The sequence below is a fragment of the Oncorhynchus clarkii genome, chromosome 20 (assembly GCF_045791955.1).
Source record: "Oncorhynchus clarkii lewisi isolate Uvic-CL-2024 chromosome 20, UVic_Ocla_1.0, whole genome shotgun sequence".
NCBI lineage: Eukaryota > Metazoa > Chordata > Actinopteri > Salmoniformes > Salmonidae > Oncorhynchus > Oncorhynchus clarkii.
The window spans coordinates 37,388,485-37,395,431 of record NC_092166.1 but is presented as its reverse complement, the minus strand read 5'-3'; the positions used below and the strand labels follow the sequence as shown (position 1 = coordinate 37,395,431).

Here is a 6,947-nt window from a genome sequence, read left to right as displayed (position 1 = left end):
ACTTTAGAGCCCTACGCACAGTCACGCACGTGCACATCCTGTAGTGCCACCTGGCCTCTTACCTCAGCTCACCTTGAACTTGTTTCGATGACAACGGCCACAGTCAGTGGCAGTGTTCGATTGCATCAAAACTACTGCAGGCAACTGCCTGCCGACTGACTGATCTACAAATCACCTTCCATCATAAATATCGGCTCATTATTATTTGTAGATCAGTCAGTCACAATTTACCCATGATACATTGCGTCTTTTATCCTATCGAACACAGCCTATGACTTTCCAGTCGTTGGCTGTCTTACACATCTGTTGTCATGTTGACACATGCGCTCTCAGCTGTCACATATTCTAATTGACATGACATCAGTAGAAGGCCATTCTAAGACAGCTGGCCGTGACTGTTATATCTTGTTGTTTTTTGGGTACAACAAACAAGCAATCGAACCAACGGGATTCTTTTTGGGGCTCTATTCATCCTTATCCCTGAATCCTTACAGATTGCGTACTGGTAATTTCCGATTGAGCCGACATATGCAGAGTTTGAGTGAATGTTAACAGGGAAATTTGCCTTTACATTTTAATTCCACTGTCACGCTGAACTTTCCCGATACGTGTTTAATAGAGCCATGCCATGTCAGTCTTTTCCTTGATTTCCATTACCAACAAATATGTTCATGCTTGTTGGCTAGTAACCTTGCTGTCAGGCGTTCTGTCTGAGAGAGAGAAGCCGTGTCTTACAGTTCCTCACTGGTCAGAATGGAGAGTAGGCTGGTAATTAATGGTCAGAAACTTCACAAGTGCCAATGAAAATAACATTACGAGGACAAATGATGTACCTAAAGAAATGGTACTAACTTGCACTGCACAAAGAAAAACATTTATACATGGAGATTTTATATACACAGATTTTGAAGTGAAATTTAATTAGAGGTTTTGAGTCGTCACTGCTTTGGTGTTAAAATGGGGTTTCAGGGATGGGGCTTCTACACCTCTTGGGTCCCCCCATAAGAACGTTCTGAACCTGTATGTCTAGTTCTCTCTGTGTGTGGTGTACACAGCCCAATGGGGCCCACAATGTTGTCTGGAATAGAGTGGTACTGGATGCAGCCTTGGGGAAAAGGCTTCCAAAAGGGTTCTTCGGTTGTCCCCATAGGAGAACCCTGTTGGGTTCCAGGTAGAACACTTTTTGTTTTCTAGTAGAAAACCTTTTGAGTTCCATGTAGAAGTCTCTGTGGAAATGGTTTTACCTGGAACCAAAAGGGCTCTACATGGAACCAATAAGGGTTCTTCAAAGGATTCTCCTATGGGAACAGACGAAGAGCCATTTGGTTCTAGATGGCACCTTTTAAGAGTGTAGTACAGCACGGTACTTTGTGAGTAAGGGTTTCCCCTCAACCTTGTTATTGTGTCACCGAGATGACCCCTGAAGTCACATCTCAGGCAGTCTGCCCTAACTTGGTATGGGGGGAAACTGGTCCAGCATTACCCATCAGTCATTCAATGGTTGCTTGTTGTCGTCTTCGGAACAGATCGTTTCAACGACATGGGGTTTCCTACACATCCTACTCATATACTGCTTTCAGAAACATTGGGTTTAGTCTTGGCAAGTGGCTTTTTCACATTTTATTCCAGATGAGAGAAGAGGTTTTATTTCCAGACTGACTCCTATTTTGGACTCCTGTCTGATTGTGATTTGATTTTAAGTGAGCACTTAAACACACCCGCTCAGCTCTCTCTCAGTCCATCCCACCGGACAAAGCATCTGACACTTCTCCACCAATTGACTGGCAGCGGATTGGCCAGTCATACTTTTGATTTGCATCAGAGCAATCAAGTCCATTGTTCTCAATTTAAGTCACCCTATCCCCGCCATGTAATTTTTTTATTGCACTAAATTGGCCTTATGGGTCACTGGCCAGGGCTAATGCAAAGGGAGCACTCTTTATTTAATTGTTACCTGCCAGCAGCATCCACTGCTGGCTTTCCTCTGAAGCTAAGCAGGGTTGGTCCCTGGATGGGAGACCAGATGCTTCTGGAAGTGGTGTTGGAGGTCCAGTAGGAAGCACTCTTTCCTCTGAAGCTAAGCAGGGTTGGTCCACGATGGGAGACCAGATGCTTCTGGAAATGGTGTTGGAGGTCCAGTAGGAAGCACTCTTTCCTCTGAAGCTAAGCAGGGTTGGTCCACGATGGGAGACCAGATGCTTCTGGAAATGGTGTTGGAGGTCCAGTAGGAAGCACTCTTTCCTCTGAAGCTAAGCAGGGTTGGTCCCTGGATGGGAGACCAGATGCTTCTGGAAGTGGTGTTGGAGGTCCAGTAGGAAGCACTCTTTCCTCTGAAGCTAAGCAGGGTTGGTCCCTGGATGGGAGACCAGATGCTTCTGGAAGTGGTGTTGGACGTCCAGTAGGAAGCACTCTTTCCTCTGAAGCTAAGCAGGGTTGGTCCCTGGATGGGAGACCAGATGCTTCTGGAAGTGGTGTTGGACGTCCAGTAGGAAGCACTCTTTCCTCTGAAGCTAAGCAGGGTTGGTCCACGATGGGAGACCAGATGCTTCTGGAAGTGGTGTTGGAGGTCCAGTAGGAGGCACTCTTTCCTCTGGTCTAAAAAATATATATGTAACCTAGGGCAGTGATTGAGGACATTGCCCTGTGTAGGGTGCTGTCTTTCAGATGGGATGTTAAACGGGTGTCCTGATTCTCTGTGGTCACTAAAGATCCCATGTCACTTATTGTAAGAGTATTTTAACCCTGGTGTCCTAGCTAAATTTCCAATCTGGCCCTCATACCATCATGGCCACCTAATCATCCTCAGCTTCCAATTGGCTCATTCATCCCGGTGTAACTATTCCCTACGTTGTTGCTGTAAATGAGAACGTGTTTAGGAGACCTGAGGCTTTGGAAGGTTTTGATTTGGTGTGTTTGGAGAACTGGGGCTTTATGATAGGTGTTGAAAGAGGAAGTGGGACAAGCAGTGACGATTATTAGATATGGATTTGTAGTTTCAGGGCATATGCACCGTAAAGAGAACCGTGGTGCTATTTTGATGTTGTTTTCTTTGTTGTATTTCTATTGTATAAAAAGGAAACTTTCTCAAGTAGATTTGCTCAGAATATTTTTTTCCTTCCTATTTTTTAAAGGGCAATTGAGAAGCTATATTGAATATAACATGTACATACTTCTATATTGCAGTTTAGGGGAAAAGGGGAGAAAAAACGTTGATGAATTTGAAACCTACAAAAAGAAAAGCTTGTTTTCTTTCTTGTAACGCTGGCTAGTTTCTACTGCCTATAGAGAACTGTTAGTGCGCTCTGTCTTCAGTATCGGAAAACATTTAACATACACACTAACAGTTGGACCTATCATGTGTATATCATATCTATACCACAACCATGCAGTATTGCTTCACCTTCTTACATTGTGCAATTATGTGCTTTAATTGAACTAACTTGACCTTTTGATGACCTTTCTTTGAGCCACCTGTGTGGGATCTATTACGAATGCATTCATTGGCATGTAGGCGTTTATTTGGGCAGTTTTATAATGAGTCCTTGGCCATTATGAATGCTTATAGTGGTCCATATACTGCACTCTTCCCACTTAGTGTAATGCATATAATGAATATGTTTATGAAGGTGTAATGCATTTGTTAAGGTGGTCATAAGGAACCATGAGCTGTTGTGAATGCTTATGACAAGTCTTATAATACACTATGGAGTGATCGACTGTGCTATAAATGCAGTCATAATGATTTGTACACGATTCCTAAAATCTGCTACCTTTTCTGTCTCCCTTCCTGCCAAATATGGATTTATCAGAATACGTGTTGTTGTTATTATCTTTTGAGGTAATGTTGTATGTAATGAGGAAGTGTGTTATCCAGAGAAATAGAATTATAGTTTCATGGTTTCACCTTTGGGGATTCTGTTTCCTGTCCTGCACATTCCAACAGGCCGCTTGCCTTGGTGTCTGTCTGTTCCGTACCTGTACATTTCCCTGTCATAACTTCAGTGACTTTCTCTCCATCTCCTCCTCTATTTCTCTCCATTATGTATCTTTCTCTTTCAAAATGTACTGTAGTCCCAAGTCATTACCCAGTATATTAAGCTAACCAAGCCCTTGAAATATGTTCAGTGATTCTATTCTTTGTTTGCTTTTTGAATGTTGATGTTGTTGAGTCCAGCCCAACAGCACAGCAACAGCAAAGCCAATGGATCTCCATCCAAATGTAATTCATCGTCATGGCAGCTCCACTCAACTCTGTGCTTCTTCTTCTACCGTACTCGTAATCGACATACCTATTTGATCTGTTTGTCTTTCTGTCACTGTTTTACCTGTCTTTGATCTGTTTGTCTTTCTGTCACTGTTTTACCTGTCTTTGATCTGTTTGTCTTTCTGTCACTGTTTTACCTGTCTTTGATCTGTTTGTCTTTCTGTCACTGTTTTACCTGTCTTTGATCTGTTTGTCTTTCTGTCACTGTTTTACCTGTCTTTGATCTGTTTGTCTTTCTGTCACTGTTTTACCTGTCTTTGATCTGTTTGTCTTTGTCACTGTTTTACCTGTCTTTGATCTGTTTGTCTTTGTCACTGTTTCACCTGTTTTACCTGTCTTTAATCTGTTTGTCTTTGTCACTGTTTACCTGTCTTTGATCTGTTTGTCTTTGTCACTGTTTTACCTGTCTTTGATCTGTTTGTCTTTGTCACTGTTTTACCTGTCTTTGATCTGTTTGTCTTTGTCACTGTTTTACCTGTTTTACCTGTCTTTAATCTGTTTGTCTTTGTCACTGTTTACCTGTCTTTGATCTGTTTGTCTTTGTCACTGTTTTACCTGTCTTTGATCTGTTTGTCTTTCTGTCACTGTTTTACCTGTCTTTGATCTGTTTGTCTTTCTGTCACTGTTTTACCTGTCTTTGATCTGTTTGTCTTTCTGTCACTGTTTTACCTGTCTTTGATCTGTTTGTCTTTGTCACTGTTTTACCTGTCTTTGATCTGTTTGTCTTTGTCACTGTTTTACCTGTTTTACCTGTCTTTAATCTGTTTGTCTTTGTCACTGTTTACCTGTCTTTGATCTGTTTGTCTTTGTCACTGTTTTACCTGTTTTACCTGTCTTTGATCTGTTTGTATTTCTGTCACTGTTTACCTGTTTTTGATTTATTTGTCTTTCTGTCACTGTTTTTCCTGTCTTTGATCTGTTTGTCTTTCTGTCACTGTTTTCCTGTCTTTGATCTGTTTGTCTTTCTGTCACTGTTTTCCTGTCTTTGATCTGTTTGTCTTTGTCACTGTTTTACCTGTCTTTGATCTGTTAGTCTTTGTCACTGTTTTACCTGTTTCACCTGTCTTTGATCTGTTTGTCTTTGCCACTGTTTCACCTGTCTTTGATCTGTTTGTCTTTCTGTCACTGTTTTACCTGTTATACCTATCTTTGATCTGTTTGTCTTTGTCACTGTTTTACCTGTTTCACCTGTATTTGATCTGTTTGTCTTTCTGTCACTGTTTTACCTGTCTTTGATCTGTTTGTCTTTGTCACTGTTTCACCTGTCTTTGATATGTTTGTCTTTCTGTCACTGTTTTACCTGTCTTTGATCTGTTTGTCTTTCTGTCACTGTTTTACCTGTCTTTGATCTGTTTGTCTTTCTGTCACTGTTTTACCTGTTTTACCTGTCTTTGATCTGTTTGTCTTTCTGTCACTGTTTTACCTGTCTTTGATCTGTTTGTCTTTCTGTCACTGTTTTACCTGTCTTTGATCTGTTTGTCTTTGTCACTGTTTTACCTGTCTTTGATCTGTTTGTCTTTATTTTTTAACTGTCTAAATGTTTTTCTCCTGCTGTGCCATGTCTTTACCGAGCCTTATCGTTGGCTGGAGTGAAACTGACCTTATTTGTGTTTCTTTATTATCTTGTTCGTGTTAATTGATTGATTGATGTTCCTTCATTATGTGTAGAAGAGGGATTTGTTTTATTGCTTATGTCAGTCTGTGACATCAAGTGAATGGATGACTTAATGTCATGATGAAGATGATGTTGAAAATAAGGCAGGTGATGTAAATGTGATAGAGAGAAAATAAACACAAATGGAATGGAATATGTATTCTCTTGTCTCTCTTTCTTCTCTGTGTGTGTGTGTGTGTCTCTGTGTTTTTGTCATAGGCGAAATTGCTCCCCTCTCCCCAATATTCAGAACAGGTGGATTCGTCCCCCTCAAAATATATATTGATTGGGGGCCCCTGGAGTTTGGGGCCCCCAGATAGCATATGCAAGTTTCATAAGCACTGGTAAAATGTGTCGAAATGCAGTCAATTTGCTTTTAACCGTCAAAAAACAAATCTCAGCCTCATGGCAAAAGTTGCAGAATGGAGGTAGGTGCCCCAAATGCATTAGTCCGGCCCTATTTAGATGCACTGCGATCCTTGGTGTCCCCCATTCTCATTGGGTCAAAGCGCTGTCAATCTAGCTCAGATAAACTGGTCAAACTAAGTAGAGAATCAATCTTCAGGATGTTATTTTCATATATATCCAATAACGTTCCAACCGGATCATACGTTTTCAGCTGCAGCCAAATGGAACGACGGTGGCACCCACAGAGAAAAGCGCCACAGGAAAATGGCATTCTGTCGGGACAGTGACCATTTCCTCTCCCATTCGGTCAAAGTTCACACCAAAAGCTCCATTCCTCTTTCTACTGAATGAGGACATCTAGTGGAAGGCGTAGGAAGTGCTACCAGATCGATATCTTGTTGGGGAAGTTGGTCAAAGTTGACCCACATTCAGAATTTCACTTCTTGCCTGCCCTGTGAGTTCTGTTATACTCACATACACAATTCAAACAGTTTTAGAAACTTCAGTGTTTTCTATCCAATAGTAATACTAATATGCATATATTAGCAATCTAGGACAGAGTAGGATGCAGTTCACACAATTCATCCAAAGTGAAAATACTGCCCCCTATCCTCAACAAGT

At 41.3% G+C, this 6,947-nt stretch overlaps 1 long non-coding RNA gene across 1 annotated transcript; it reads right to left on the bottom strand.

Moving 5' to 3' along the window:
- Positions 1-4,207: 4,207 nt before the first annotated feature.
- Positions 4,208-6,061, bottom strand: LOC139376324 (uncharacterized). The gene is made up of 4 exons (XR_011627903.1): positions 5,762-6,061; positions 4,740-5,649; positions 4,516-4,578; positions 4,208-4,325 (listed from the first exon to the last, which is right to left on the bottom strand). It is a non-coding gene; the product is annotated as an uncharacterized lncRNA (long non-coding RNA).
- Between the last annotated feature and the right edge of the window lie 886 nt (positions 6,062-6,947).